The sequence below is a fragment of the Tenrec ecaudatus genome, chromosome 15 (assembly GCF_050624435.1).
Source record: "Tenrec ecaudatus isolate mTenEca1 chromosome 15, mTenEca1.hap1, whole genome shotgun sequence".
Classification (NCBI taxonomy): domain Eukaryota; kingdom Metazoa; phylum Chordata; class Mammalia; order Afrosoricida; family Tenrecidae; genus Tenrec; species Tenrec ecaudatus.
In genome coordinates, this window is record NC_134544.1 from 10,039,906 (window position 1) to 10,054,270 (window position 14,365).

Consider the following 14,365-nt stretch of genomic DNA (forward strand, 5'->3'; position numbering starts at 1 on the left):
GGATTTCTCATGTGTATTTCTCCTTGGAGATTGGGGGACACATGCTCACTCTGCTCACTCCCTGGGAGACATTGCAGCTGACAAGAAGCATGGAACTATGCCAGTGACCTTAGCTAGAGAAACCAAGTGGAGACTCTGCCAGCACTGAGATGCTTACAATGCCACTGGATCCACAACACTTTCCACCCACTAGCCTATGATCGTCCTGCATTCAGCGTCATTGCATGTGTCTCGTGAGTCTGAAGAGGACTTTATAGATTGGTATCAGACATATGGCCTACTATTGGACTTATGGACTTGATCTGGACTAAGTTGGGATGTTTTCTCAATATTCAATCACTTTTGTATATAAAACTCTGTCTTATACATTTATGAATGTCTCTATGAATTTGTTTCTCCAGTCCACCCAGCCTAACACAGCAAGACTTCATATTATTTAGCTAAAGATATTAAATATGAAAACCTTAGATTTTGCTAAAGCCATTTAGTTTTAACTCAAGAATTTATTTGGTTGAACCCTTTCCTATAAGACAATTATTCAAAGAACAAAATTAGCTCTTTAATCTAATAATCAATGAAAATTTTTCTATCATAAAAGTGAGAAAAATTTTTTCTTTGCTTAATGCTATTTAACATGATTTTGTTGTTGTTAGGTGCTATCAAGTTGCTGTTGACCCACAGGGATGCTATGTACAACAGAACAAAATATTGCCCTGTCCTGAGCCAGCCTCACAATTGTTCTTATGTTTGAGCCCATTGTTGCAGCCACTGTGTCAGTCCATCTTGCAGGCAGGGAAACCTTCCCCTTTCTTACTGATCACCCGCTTTACCAAGCATGATGTCATTCTCAAGGACTGGTCTCTCCTGACAACATGTCCAAAGTACTTCCGAAGAAGTCTACCCATTCTTACTTCTTCCAAGACAGATACAATTTTTCTTTGAGCAGGCCATAGTACTTTGAATAATCTTCTCCAGCACCATAATTCAAATGCATCAATTCTTCTTCTGTCTTCCCTAGTCAATATCCAACTTTCACATGCAGACGAGGCAATTGAAACTGTCATGACTTCAGTCAGGGACAGTTTAGTCCTTAAAATCACTTCCTTGGTTTTCAACACTTTTAGAGGTCTTGTGCAGCCAATATACCCAATGACGGTAGCTCTTACAAACTCTCATACAGTAAGTCATTAAAGTTTATTTAAGCAATTGAAAACATTAACCATGTCAAATACATTCTTTGAACATACCTTTTAAAGATGTGTATTTTCTTGTTACAGATCTCTTACAGTATCAGCCCAGAGGTGGCAAAAAGAACAGCGCCATTAACAGAACACATTCTTCCTGAGGACACTCATTTATGCCGTGACACATTCTTCCACAGTGGTCACGCCCTGACCTTCGTTTTCTGAGAATGCATGCTGGTCTCATTATCCCCAGTCTGACCTGAGCACTCTGAATGAAAATTCTTCCGCTGACACCAACTAAGTGTTGGTGCCTGTTTCACTTTCTTAAGTTCAAGTTCCCTTTTCCCCCCCTTTTATTTGCAAGGTGGGGAATCAAAAGTTAGGGGAATGAAGTACTGGAGATGTAGACTCCTAGAATGTAGAAAAGAAACTCTCTATTCCATTAAAAACACATTTTAATCATTTAATTGGGGGCTGACACAACTCTATCAGAATCCATACATACATCATTTGTATAAAGCACATTTAAACATTTGTTACCCTCATCATTCTCAAAACATGTGCTCTCCATCTAAGCCCCTGGCATCAGATGCTCATGTTCCCCTTCCCTCCCTGCTCCCCACTCCCTCATGAACCCTTGATAATTTATAAATTATTGTTTTGTCATATCTTACACTGTCCAATGTCTAACTTCACCCACTTTTCTGTTGTCCTTCCCCTAGGGAGGAGGTCACATGTAGATCCTTATAATCAGTTCCACCTTTCAATGCCAACCTCCTCTCCCCGCTCCCAGTATTACCACTCTCACCCCTGGTCCTGAAGGGATCGTCCATCCTGGATTACATGTGTTTCCAGTTCCTATCTGTACCAGTGTACATCCTCTGGCCTAGCCAGGTTTTTAAGGTAGATTTGGGATCATGACAGAGGTGGAGAGGGGAGGAAGCATTTAGGAACTAAAGGAAAGTTGTATGTTTCATTGCTGATACACAGCACGCTGAGTGACTCATCTCCTCCCTGAGACCCTTCTGTAAGGGGATGTCTAGTTACCTACAGATGGGCTTTGGTTCCCCAACCCCCACTCCACCTCATTCACAATGATATGACTTTTTGTTCTTTTTCTTTGACTCAAATAATCATCACTGTGGTTACAACAAACCATGCAGCCTTCATATCGTGACCATCTTACAAAATGAAACAAAATAGCCCATACTGGAAGAAAACTCTATTAGGAAAGGGATGAACTGCATTTAAGATTTTTCCCCTTTAGAATAAAGATTTTTTCCTCTTCCAGAGCAGTTCACTGCATGACAGCAGTTCAGGAGCTGGCCTTTTATAAACATAAGCATACAGTTTTAACTGGGTAGAAATGAAATCAATTCTGTTTGTTTCCCATCTTACCATTCTACAAATCAGACTTTCTAGGCTTTTGATTCTGCTCACTACATAGTATCGGGGCAGGTGGGAAGGGTGGGACGTGGGGGGGGGGGCGGCAAGTACACTTTTAATGTTTTAGTGAATGGCCCCTTCTTTGAACTGAGTTAGCATATGAGTACATACTGTGTGTGACAGAATCTCGACTTTACTAACATGTTTGAGGACTAAGGTGCGGTGAACCAAGCGATGGCGTTTTCAATGGATTCATGTGCATGGGGCAATTGGCTAGTGAGTAAGGAAGAGTGTAGAAGGATCAGTGCATTTGAATTGTGGTGCTGGCAAATACTATTGAAAGCATCAAACACTGCCAGAAAAGCAAGCAGGTCTGCCTTGGAAGAAGTATGTCCAGGGTGCTCCTTAAGAGCAAGGATGTTGAAACTTGTTTCATGTGCTTTAGACATACAAGGAGGAAGCATTAATTCCAAGAGGAGGTCATTGTGCTTTGTCAGTGTGTCATTTAACTTGAATCTACTTGTCAAAGTCTTTAACTCCAGCCAAATGACCTATTCCTACAAAGGTCTAATAAGAAGGTGGGGGAGGATATAGATTGGATTCACTTGTAACTATGAATAGGATTCACCGGAATGTCACCTTGCTGTATATAAAATAAGTCTCTGAGAAGCAGAAAGTGGGAAATTTCACGACCAGCAAGAATTAGGAGTGGAACACATCTTCTGGATCAGAGGTTCCTGCACAGTAAACCTCTTGGATCTAGAAGACAGATGTGACATCAGAGAAACAGTACAGAAGACCCAGGAACCAGAGCATGAAACAGTGACGAACATCCCAGACTACTGAACAAGGAAAGCTGAGCGCTTTTGTGCAGGAAGCAGGCCTATGGAGTAAAGTGCCTCTAGGTACTGAGCTGATGGCACTGGTCTTGCACAGCTTCAGAAGTAGAGCAGAGTGCCTGCAGCTTGAGGTTTTTAGGAGAATAGTACTCCCTTTGGGCATTTATTGGCATCCCTGAATGAGGTTTGCCCTGGTGAACAACTGTATCCTGAGCATCCAACTTGCAGTTACACCTCTTAACTCCCCTAATAAAGCTTTGAAACCCTGAATATTGTCTGTGAGTTCTGTGTAGTCATTGCACTGGATATTAACACCTAGATTAAAAGTAGGGAATACTGGGTTAGACAATCTAGATGTCATGCTTGATGATGGAAGGGTGAGTGAAAAGGCAGAAGACTCCCAAGGAGATGGACTGATAAAGTGGAGGCAACCAGGCCTCAAACAGGATACCCATGTTGAGGATGACACAGGGCGGGGCCAGCAGTGTTCCCTCTTGTTGTTCTGAGTCAGAAGGGACTCCATGGTGGCACTTCCCAACACATTGAGTCTGGCAAGATCAGGAAAATCTTCTCTAGATCATGGCTACAATTCTTAAGATTAATATGTACAAACTGAATGATAAATGGTACGAGCAAATCTGGCCTATCCACATAGGCTATTATACAAAGGATTGAATGAATTTTGACATCAAATAAAGAGAGAAAATACTTGCAAATTTCTTTCAAAGAAAAAAAAATCTTCAAGCAATTTATGTATTTTTCAATGTGATAGAAAATCGATTTGACTGCTTTTCCTCTGGTATGATTCACATGAATATAGAGTTGAATCTCTGTGAGCACCCAGTGTCACAGTAATGAGCGCTGCAATACAGTGTGGACTTGTTGCAAATATTAAAAAACAACTCATGCAAGTATCACTTCAAACACAAAATAATGATCCGGAACAATGGTTACTGCTGTTGTTGGAACAATGTTTAACACTCCTTTGAAATTAAATTTAAAATAGGACCTACGCCGACCCCATTGGCATAGTCCTGATTCACATAGCTCCCTAACAACCAGGGACTTGGGCTCCAGTGGGCAGGAGGATGGTGAGACATGCTAAGACGTAAAGACAGATTCAAGGGGATGCTTCAGACCTGGTAATGGGTTCGGGGCAGGTAGTCAATTAGGCCAGGTGGTGGATTAGCCTCAGCACATGTAAGAACTACCTATACTGTAGGTATATGCAGTTGCATGGTGGTGGTATAGCGGTTATGTATTGGGCTGCTAATCACAAGCTCAGCAGTTCAAAACTACCAGTGGCTCTGAGGGAAAAAAACCTGGCCTTTCAAATCCCATCAAGATGCACAGTTTCAACATATGTGCAAATGTGCTTGCTACAATTGATGTATGGGTTGTTATAAGAGCTGTAAGAGCCCCTAATAAAATGATTTATTTAAGAAAAAAAATTTAAGATCTCAAAAATCTACAGGGGCATCTCTACTCTGTCCTGTCAGGCTGCTATTAGTTGGCATTAATTCGGTGGCAGTGAGTTTTGTTTGGGGTTGGCCAGTGTAGGAAGAAAGAGTACAATCTATTTGTGTACAAGACAGTCAAGGAATGAGAGAAAACTCGCATCATTGTTGGCACAGCAAGCCATTAAAATCCATCCAATGCAACGAGAAATGCAGGTTACTGTCCATCAGGAAAACCGGTTCTTGCAGTCATTTGTAACCTTACAAAGTTGAGGCCATAAACTCTCGCATCTTGGTTTTTGTCTTCAAACTCATACGTGCCAAGTAATCACAATTTCATTTCCACTCTGAGTTTAACATGTTGAGATTATTATTATTTCAGATTGATGGGTCTCCCCCCAAAATTGACAGTCCTATCTCAGCAGCTTGTGTTGATACTTATGTTCCTTTCACTGCTTCATTTTAGTGAAAGAATATAATCAAAGTTGGGGCCTGAAACCATTATTAAAAATAATAATAAATGAATAAACAAAAGCTATGAAATTTTCAAACTGACCTGAATTTCAGAACCTATGGGCCAAGTCTACTTTTGGTACAATATTTTTGACACTCATCCCATTATGTAGATGGATGCATAAGCCTGTGTGTGATTTTCAAAGTTCTCATGGGAAATGATAATGATGATTCTATGATTATATTTTGCTCCATTCTTTTTAGCTTAAACAGCTGGCTTAATGCAGATTCTCTAAAATATTTCTCACTCACATTGCCCAGCTAAAATAGATTCAAATTGGGTATAACTGTCAAATAGACTACAATAACTCTACTTTGATGTTTTATTCATCCTTTTACTACCTCTCAGTATTTATAATCCCATTAGCATTATCAAGCTGAGAAATTTAAAATGATAGCTGGAAAACCATTAATTCTTTTGAAATACTAAAAAGTTTAGCGAGGGTTCAAAATCATTTAAAGTAATGGATGTAATAATTGCTTATAGTGGAACAAACGAGAATTCTTGTAAATTTGTTTCTGTCATTTTAGGTTTGCGATGAATCCACTTTATTTTCATCAGAAAATTTACCAACAGAGTCTTTGATTTAAAGCTATTCCTTGAACATAAAATTTTGTATTATTTAGGGATAAAATTGTACACGTAAGATAAAATTATTAAATTCTCAAACATAAATACCTGTAGTATTCAATAGAAAGCTATGGTGAAGTGAAATTTCTTCCTGTGACTCATCAATCCATATCTCTGTAACTCCCATTGTATGACTGGTTGGGACTATGCACATAGGGTGTGTGGAAGAAACATGAACAAAGTGAGTTCCTCAGATGGGATTGTCCTTCCCTGTGTATAAGGAAGCCATCTCAGAAGCAGGAAGAGAGAGAATCCAGGGACTGTTAAAAATGACCAGCAGGGTACATCTGATATCTCTGTCTAAAGTTGAGGAGGCTAAGACCACAGGATGCTGCCTGGAGACCAGGGACAGAGCAAAGGATCTACACTGAGACAGAGCAAGGGCCTATGCCCCTGGGACCTGAGGCAGTGAGAAAGTCAGAGAGCAGCAAGCAGGCATCCTGACCCACAAGGAAGAAGCCAATGGAACACATGGCTGGAAAACTGAGGACCAGAGAAAGAGAGTTGGCTGATGACAATGCTGTGGACCAATAACTCTATCTCACTGTTTTCTGATCCTGACTTGTGATAACCTATTATCTCCTTAACAGACACTATAGTTGTGAGTTTTGTCTCTGAGTTTTGTTTGACCAAAGCAATGAATGATTAAACCCAGTTTGTTTTTTTTTTCAAAGAGGGTGGAAAAGGGAGAAAGAGGTGGTTCTAGTGTAGGTAAACAAAGATGGAGGGTGGGCGCATATCTGACCTCTGCCTGGTGACCCAGCTGTGGGCTGTTGTGAAGCTGGATCCTCCTCCTCCTCACTGAAGCCAGAGGAAGTCCGATGAGGCCTCTGTACCATTTTCTCAAAAGCTAAAAGCATAATTAATTCTAACTGCAACAGAAAATGCTCGTGAATCAATAGCATAGTTCAAGCATGGGTAACTGATCTAAAATATATTTTAAAATTATGCTCATAATCTTGCCTTTCAGTGGGTTTGTAGATGACAAAACTCTTCAGTCATGAATTCACAAGCCCCTCACCTTTTCAGAAACTATGTCATCAACCCTTAAGGCCAAACAAAGAGTTACAAACCAAATATCAAATGAAGCCAGACTAATAGTGACCCTCTAGGACAAAGCAGAATGGTCCCATAGGATTTTCCAGGCTATAACAGTTTTTAGAAGCTGACTGCCACATCTTCTCATGGAGCCGTTGATGGATTTAAGCCATCAACCTCTCTTCCTGCTGGCCAGAGGTCCCACTTGGTTGGAATCTGTGGATGTGTGGACGATTCAGGATGATTGTTTTCACTTCACGGCGTTTTCTTTGAGCCTCTTTGGAGTGGACGTATATGTGTGTTATCTCTTAGTTGCCTAGACTACAGAGTAATGTGCACCATCTGTATTAGGACTACTAGCACATACTGCTAACTTTATGAAATTTCAACTGTTTAAAAACCTACCAAAATAGGATTTGTCATTTAAACAAGTTATATTTTTAGCTACTGACTAGTTTTCATTTCAGGAAGTATTTTGATTTTTTTCCAGTTTTATCTTAAAATGATCCATTCTGATGATAACTTTGCATGCCTACATTCATTCTGCTTGGACATAAAACTATATAAAGTTATATATTTTTTCTTTATAATCATCACTTGTTCAAGATATTTGAGCATATCTTCTTAAGTTTTTAAAAAATCTTACTTTAATTGTGTGACATTGGGTTTTCTGTCTTTGATTTAGATTGAGTGATGGCGATTAATTTAATAAGTATTTATTGAGCCTGTCACTTATTCCATTTTAGACATTGCTGCGGGGGATTCAAAAGCCACAAAGTTTCTGCCTAAACAGACTTGATGTTCGTGCAGATGTAAGCAGACCATAAGCAAGTAAATAGACTGAGAGAGTATGTGGGGGGCATCATTTTAAATAGAGCAGTTAAGGAAGATCTTACCCCAAAAGTAAATTGAGCCAGTATTTCCATTCTATGTTTTCTGAAAAGATATGTATTATTTCTCTGGATTTAGATCTTATACTCATTGCTAAACAACTGAGAAGTGGATAAAAATATATTGTGCTTTTGAAATTAAGTAACCATGTGTGCATTATATTTTAAAATACATCTCAAGATATGTGGGCATTTTTCCCAATTAACTAACCGGTATGATAGATTACTGTTAAGTATTGCTAGAAGTGGAAATGTTAAATTGAAAATCAGAAGTGCCTAAATAAAAAGATATCAACCTTTTTTCTTTTTAATAAACATGCGTGTCTGTGTCAGTTCCAGGCCACAGTACTTTACTCATGGTTAGAATGCCTGAAGTAGAAGAGAAGTAGGTGTTCAGCAGAAGATTATATCTAAGAAATAATAAATGGAAAGAATTTACTTTGCCACATATATAAATACATTTCAGAATTTTTGTATTATATATTTATAATAAAAAGTTCATGGCATGTACTTTTTAAATATTTAAAAATTCAAGGCATACATATTTTAAATGATTTCTTTTTAACTTAATTTATTTACATATTATATATCATATTTTTCCAAATATATATTTTAACAAATGAATGGGAATATTTCTTCTCACATCTCAAGAAACATTCTAGACTGTTTGGGGTTGTGACTTTGGCCTGGCACATAGTCTTTCTTTCAACATGGCAACCTTGATCTATTTACGTAAGACAGCATACTTCGCTTATTCTTTAAGATCATGAACACTGTGTGAATGAGTGACAGCCCCAAGCTCTTCCTCATTACTGGACTGAAGAGAGGGAGGACTTTGGCAGACTGCTATTGAGATTTACAATTTGGGGATGCTCTAATGCAGACATAAAAAGTGGAGTTTGCAGCAGGGCTGTGAGTTCTCTGTGCTTGTTTTCTGAGAGCTCGTCTCCATGAACCATGCCAAAGCTTCACAATTCATGGAGGGATGAAGAGGCAATATCAGCAAGTACAAGTGGTCACTGATTTCACTCAGTTCTGTATTAAGACTAAAACTCAGAACATTATTAAAATGGAATAAAATACCTAGTTTCTAAGCCGTCTTTTAAAAACACATTCCCTTTATTAAAGAACCATCTCCTGATACCAGTTGTTCAACTATACATTTGATTGGATTTCCAGAACTTTTAAAATTCTGCTAACATTGAGGGTCTGTGAGGAATACACCTTTTGTACGTGGGAAAAGAGGTTTTGTAAAAGGGTGCAGAAAATTGTCAGCTTCCTCATCAACCCTAGAAAAGAGTGCATGTAGAAGCAGGGATCAGAAATGATTAAAGATCCTGGATCTCTCTGCAAAGTCTTCTATACACAGAGGCATGCATGCCACCCTTTGGAGTGTGACCTGCTGCTATCGATGATTTCTTACTCGTGATGATATCATGGCTGAAATATTTGTATATTTGGATAACCATGTCTTTTCCCCACAGGGTTGCTTTCTGGATTCGAATCACCAGCATTCTAGTTAGAAGTCAAGTGCAACCTCTTTGTCCCTTTCCAGCGAACTGGAAGACCACAAGGGCTGGCCAATGCAAAATGGCACAAGGGCCTACCAGCACTAATCAATGTAGTCTGCATGGCTTTCAGTATGTTCAATACACGTTCAACAACGATGTTAAATTTCTTGTTGAAGTAACTTCATATTTTGTCTTTTGACAATCTCTGTTTTCATCCATATTTTCCCCTCCAGAGCATTTTCTTCTTTCCCCCCCTTAATATCTATAGTTGACATTTACTGTCAATTTCAGTAGCATGGAAAATGCTAAATGTAATTAGCATTGCACATAATAGATGCACTGATTGATGTGTTTGGGCACATTGAGTTTATTTATTTACTTCTCTTACTGTGCTGTGTGTTGGGTAGCTCAGGGGATTTCATTTTAGGTCTCTAGCAGCAGCCTGGCTCTGCAGGGAAGGCTGCAAGATTTAGATGTGCCAGTCCACCAAGTCAGTGGTGACTGAGACCAGAAACATGCAGTAGAGGTACGTCTGTACCCAGAGGATGCCAAGACCAAGAGGGAGAAGGGTCTCGGGGCCCTTCTGGGAGTGGCCCCTGTTCAAAATAAACCGTCTCAAAGACAAGTAAGTGAACAAAACGGTATTCGTATTCTATTTTTGGTTTGTTGGGCATCATCACATACCCTTCCGGAAGTCAAACAAGAGCGATGCCTCTGTTTCTTTAAAGGCGTCCATATCCGTATAGTACTTAAAACTTAGTGAGCACTTTCTAATTAGTTTTTCTTTTAGTCTTTAATTAATTTATTTATTTTATAAATAATTTTATTGGGGGGGCTCTTACAGCTCTTGCAACAATCCGTACATTAAATGTATATGTTGCCATTATTCTCTAAATATTTTCTTTCTACTTGAGCCCTTGGTATCAGCTCATTTTTCCCCCTCCCTCTTCCACCCTCCCGCTCTTGTGAACCCTCATAAATTACAAATTATTATTATTTTCGTATCTTACACTGCCTTCTGTCTCACTTTCCTGTTTTTGGTGTTCTCCCCTGGTGTGTGTGTGTGTGTGTGTGTGTGTGTGTGTGTGTGTGTATGTGTAATACATCAATCATTGCAATCAGTTGCCCCCTTCTCTCCCTGCTCCTCTCTCCCCTTCCCCTTCCCCTCACGGTATCACTACTCCCATCTTTGTTCCTAAGATGTTTATTTTTCCTGGATTCCATGTGTCAAGAGCCCTTATCTGTACCAATATACATGTCCCAGTCTAGCCGAATTTTAAGGTAGAATTTTGGTCATAATAGCAGGGTGGAGGGTTGTGTAGGTGAGGGAGGAGGAAGCATTAAAGAACTAGAGGCATGTTGTATGTTTCGTTGGTGCTATACTATACCATGGCTGGCTTGTCCCTTCCTAGTGACCCTACGGTGAGGGGATGTCCAATTGTCTACAGATGGGCTTTGGATCTCCACTCCTTCATTTACATCAATATGATGATTTGTTTGGGTCTTCTGGTACTTGCTAGCTCATCCTGTTGACACCTTATGATCTCACAGGCTGTGTTCTTCTTCCGTTTGAGCTTTGCTCCTTCCCTGCTAGATGGCCACTTCTTTAGCTTCGGTTTTTAAGATCCCAGACATTATATTTTTTGATAGCCGGGCACCATCAGCTTTCTTCACCACATTAGCTTATGCACCCATTCTGCCTTCAGCAATCATGTCAGAAAGGTGACCACCACAGAATGCCAGGTTATTGTGTTGAGCGAGGACTTGAGAAGAGGTCCAATGTCCTTCTGCTACCAAGATACTTAACATGTGAATATATGTACATAGACCTACATTCTTATACTTACATATTATTATATTTGCATATGTTCTTGCCTATGTTTATATCTCTATAAATGTTTTGTTTGCCTCCTAGTTTTTTCTCCATTTTCTTTTACTTTTCTCCTGTCCCACTATCATGTATAACCTTCTTTTAGCTCTCAGGAATTCCTCTCGGCTACATTGCACTTGATCACACCCCACCAAGCATCCTATGCCCTCCTGGCCATTGATTTTAGATCTCTTACCGTTCCCGTGTCCCTGGGTTTGTTGACTTTCCCTTCCTTTTCCCCCAACCTCCTCTGTCCCCTGACCCCCCACCCCCAAAAAAACTGTTCTTCTGTTTTCTCCTCAAGATTGTTTATCTTGCCTATCTTATATACATAGACATGGAAAAAAGAAGAAAAATAAAGTGGGGGGCTATAAAGATTTCCAGATCTATCTGCTGACCCTTACATATGTTTTCCAGTGGAGCCTGATGAGGTGCCAAGCCCTTCCTTTCAAGTCTGAAGTGTAGTTTCAGGATTCCTCTGGGGTTGTGTTGCTTTGCTCCCCTTGCTGCTGTGTTGCATTCCTTTCGTGTTTTGTCCCAGGGTTGGGAGGGGTCAGACCATATACTGTGTCTCTACACTGCGCCTCCAGTGCTGTCTCCTGCAGCACTGTGGCTCAGTGAGGGGACGTTGTGTCTTGTGGTGGGGCCGGCCCTACCGTCCTCTCTGGAGCACTTTCTAATTCTAATACCAGTGAAACAGAAGCTGCGGTGGCTGACCAGGCTCTGCACTGAGATGCTCCCCACAAGATTCGAGGCTTGAACCCACCAGTCACTCCCCAGGATAAAGATGAGACTGTCTGCCTCTCAATGGAATGAATGTCTCAGAAACAAACCTAAAGAGGCAGTTCTGTTTTTCCTGTAGGGTTGCCATGAGTTGGAATCCACTCAAGGGCAGTGAGTGTGTATGTGTGTGGTGTTGTTTAAACTTGTTTTATTAATACCGATGAAACTGCTAACAAAAAGTTGAGCAGATAATTGATGATCTTAAAGGAGAAAAAAGGACAAAATATTTCCATGCAAAATTGGCTGGGTAATAATCTGCATAAAGAGGCAATAGATAAGTTTAAGATGACTATATTTGGAAATGGATTGGACAGAGTAGCTGCCACACTGCATTGAAGGAATGGTTGCGTAGATGGCATAGGGCCGGGCAGTGTTTCCTTCTGTCACACATGGGTATCTGTGAGATGACAGCACCCAAGAACATATTTGAAGAACAAAATGAATACATCAACCTCATAATTCCTTTGAGAAAGATTTATGTATGCATGCATACGTTTGTGCATGCATGTACATCAGTTTATCCTACAAGGTGGGTTTTGCGTTACTGTGATACTGGAAGCAGGACTGCCTTTCTTTGCATACCAACAAGCTCACCAGTGGTGGGAGATGTACAAGCCCAGAGAGTGCAGGACCTGGTGGTGCTTTGTTTGTGGTACACGGGCTTTCTGTACGGCAGAAGCGAATTCACAGTACCTGGAAATAACAGCACAACCCATATGGATAAAGTTCCAGACATCCTAAATGCTGTACTTTATTATTCTGTGGGGAAAATGTCAAAATAGATGTAATCAATTCATTTTCATTTCTAATGAAATGATAATCCAGATAAAATATATTGATATTTATGTTGCATAATTTAAGAAAAGCATAGATGGGTCATCAGAGTATGTCACTATTCAAACCGAAGTTTAGAAAAACTCCTAACAATACTGAAACTAACTAGGCCGACAAAAATCTACAATACATTTGGAGTACTTTTACACAGCTGTTCTAGGAGGATCTCAGAAGCATTCTCGTTCAGAGCAGCCGGTAGTCACTTAAACTAGTACAGTTTATGTACTTCATTTAAACACAATCAATTAAAAGGGACCTCACTCCCCCCCAAAATCCATGATCAGACCTTAGTGCTGTCACATATCAATACGATAGAACAGCATAGAAGGAGCCCCTCGGGTGGCTAAGGCTCCAATATTGATGGACACTGACCACCCCATCCTGATCCTGCACAGCAGCCCGTGGGCTCCATCCAGGGGCCTTTTTCATCATTAGTCCAGTGCTTAACCACTGCCCCATCAGACTCTCTCTTAAAGCACACTGGATATCATGAAATCTTTTCTAGAATCCTTGGAATAAATTGAAATATGCTAAAAGGAATCTTGCTATCTAGTCCAGCCCGCTGTATTTTATCTGTGTTTTTCTGAGAAGCATAAGCATTTATTCCCAACAGAACAAAGTATTAACCTGAATCATTTCTGCCTTGGTCCATCCTCATCCACTTGCAAACAATCTCAGACACACCGGGTTCCCTTCGTGCAGCTCACTACAATGCCATTGCTCACCCATTGGTATCTGGAATCTGTGCTAGCACAACATGGCATTGATGGGCAATGCACCCCTGTGAGACCCATGGTACTCACAATCTCTTGTATCCATGTGTACATCACACATACAGATCTATCAACAAAACAGAATTCTCAAGCTAGAAGAATGACCTGCCCCCCACCCCAATCCCCCAGTAACAGTATCAGACTCAAAACCAAGAACTTTTCAGAGACTTAACTGGGGAACTTCCAGCAAGCTTCTCGATGAAGAGGGGGGATGGCGCAGCTTCTATCAGAATAGAGAGACACCATATGTAAGAGAACACAATGTCATTCACACTTTATTCTGAGCCCTTTCTTCACACCGTGATGTCTGTGTAAGTTCATGCTTGGAGAGCACATTTTACATGGGAGATCATTTCTTTTTTATTTCCCGAACACTACCAAATTTTCTCTCATTCCTTTTATGTTTCCCAAATGAGAAATTTCTATTTTATGCTATTAAAACCCCTGAAGGAGCCTACTCATGTCGTGGTGACAAGATGGGCTGGGATCCACAAGTTTGGCAATGGGAGAGAGATGGGCCTTTCTCCTCTGGAAAGAGTTACAGTGTCAGAAACTCAGAGATGTACTCTGTCCTGTAAGATCATGAGGGATCCGCATCAACTCGATGGCAGAGTTTGTTCTTTGATTGTTTGTTTCTTGAATCAATATCCCTAAAA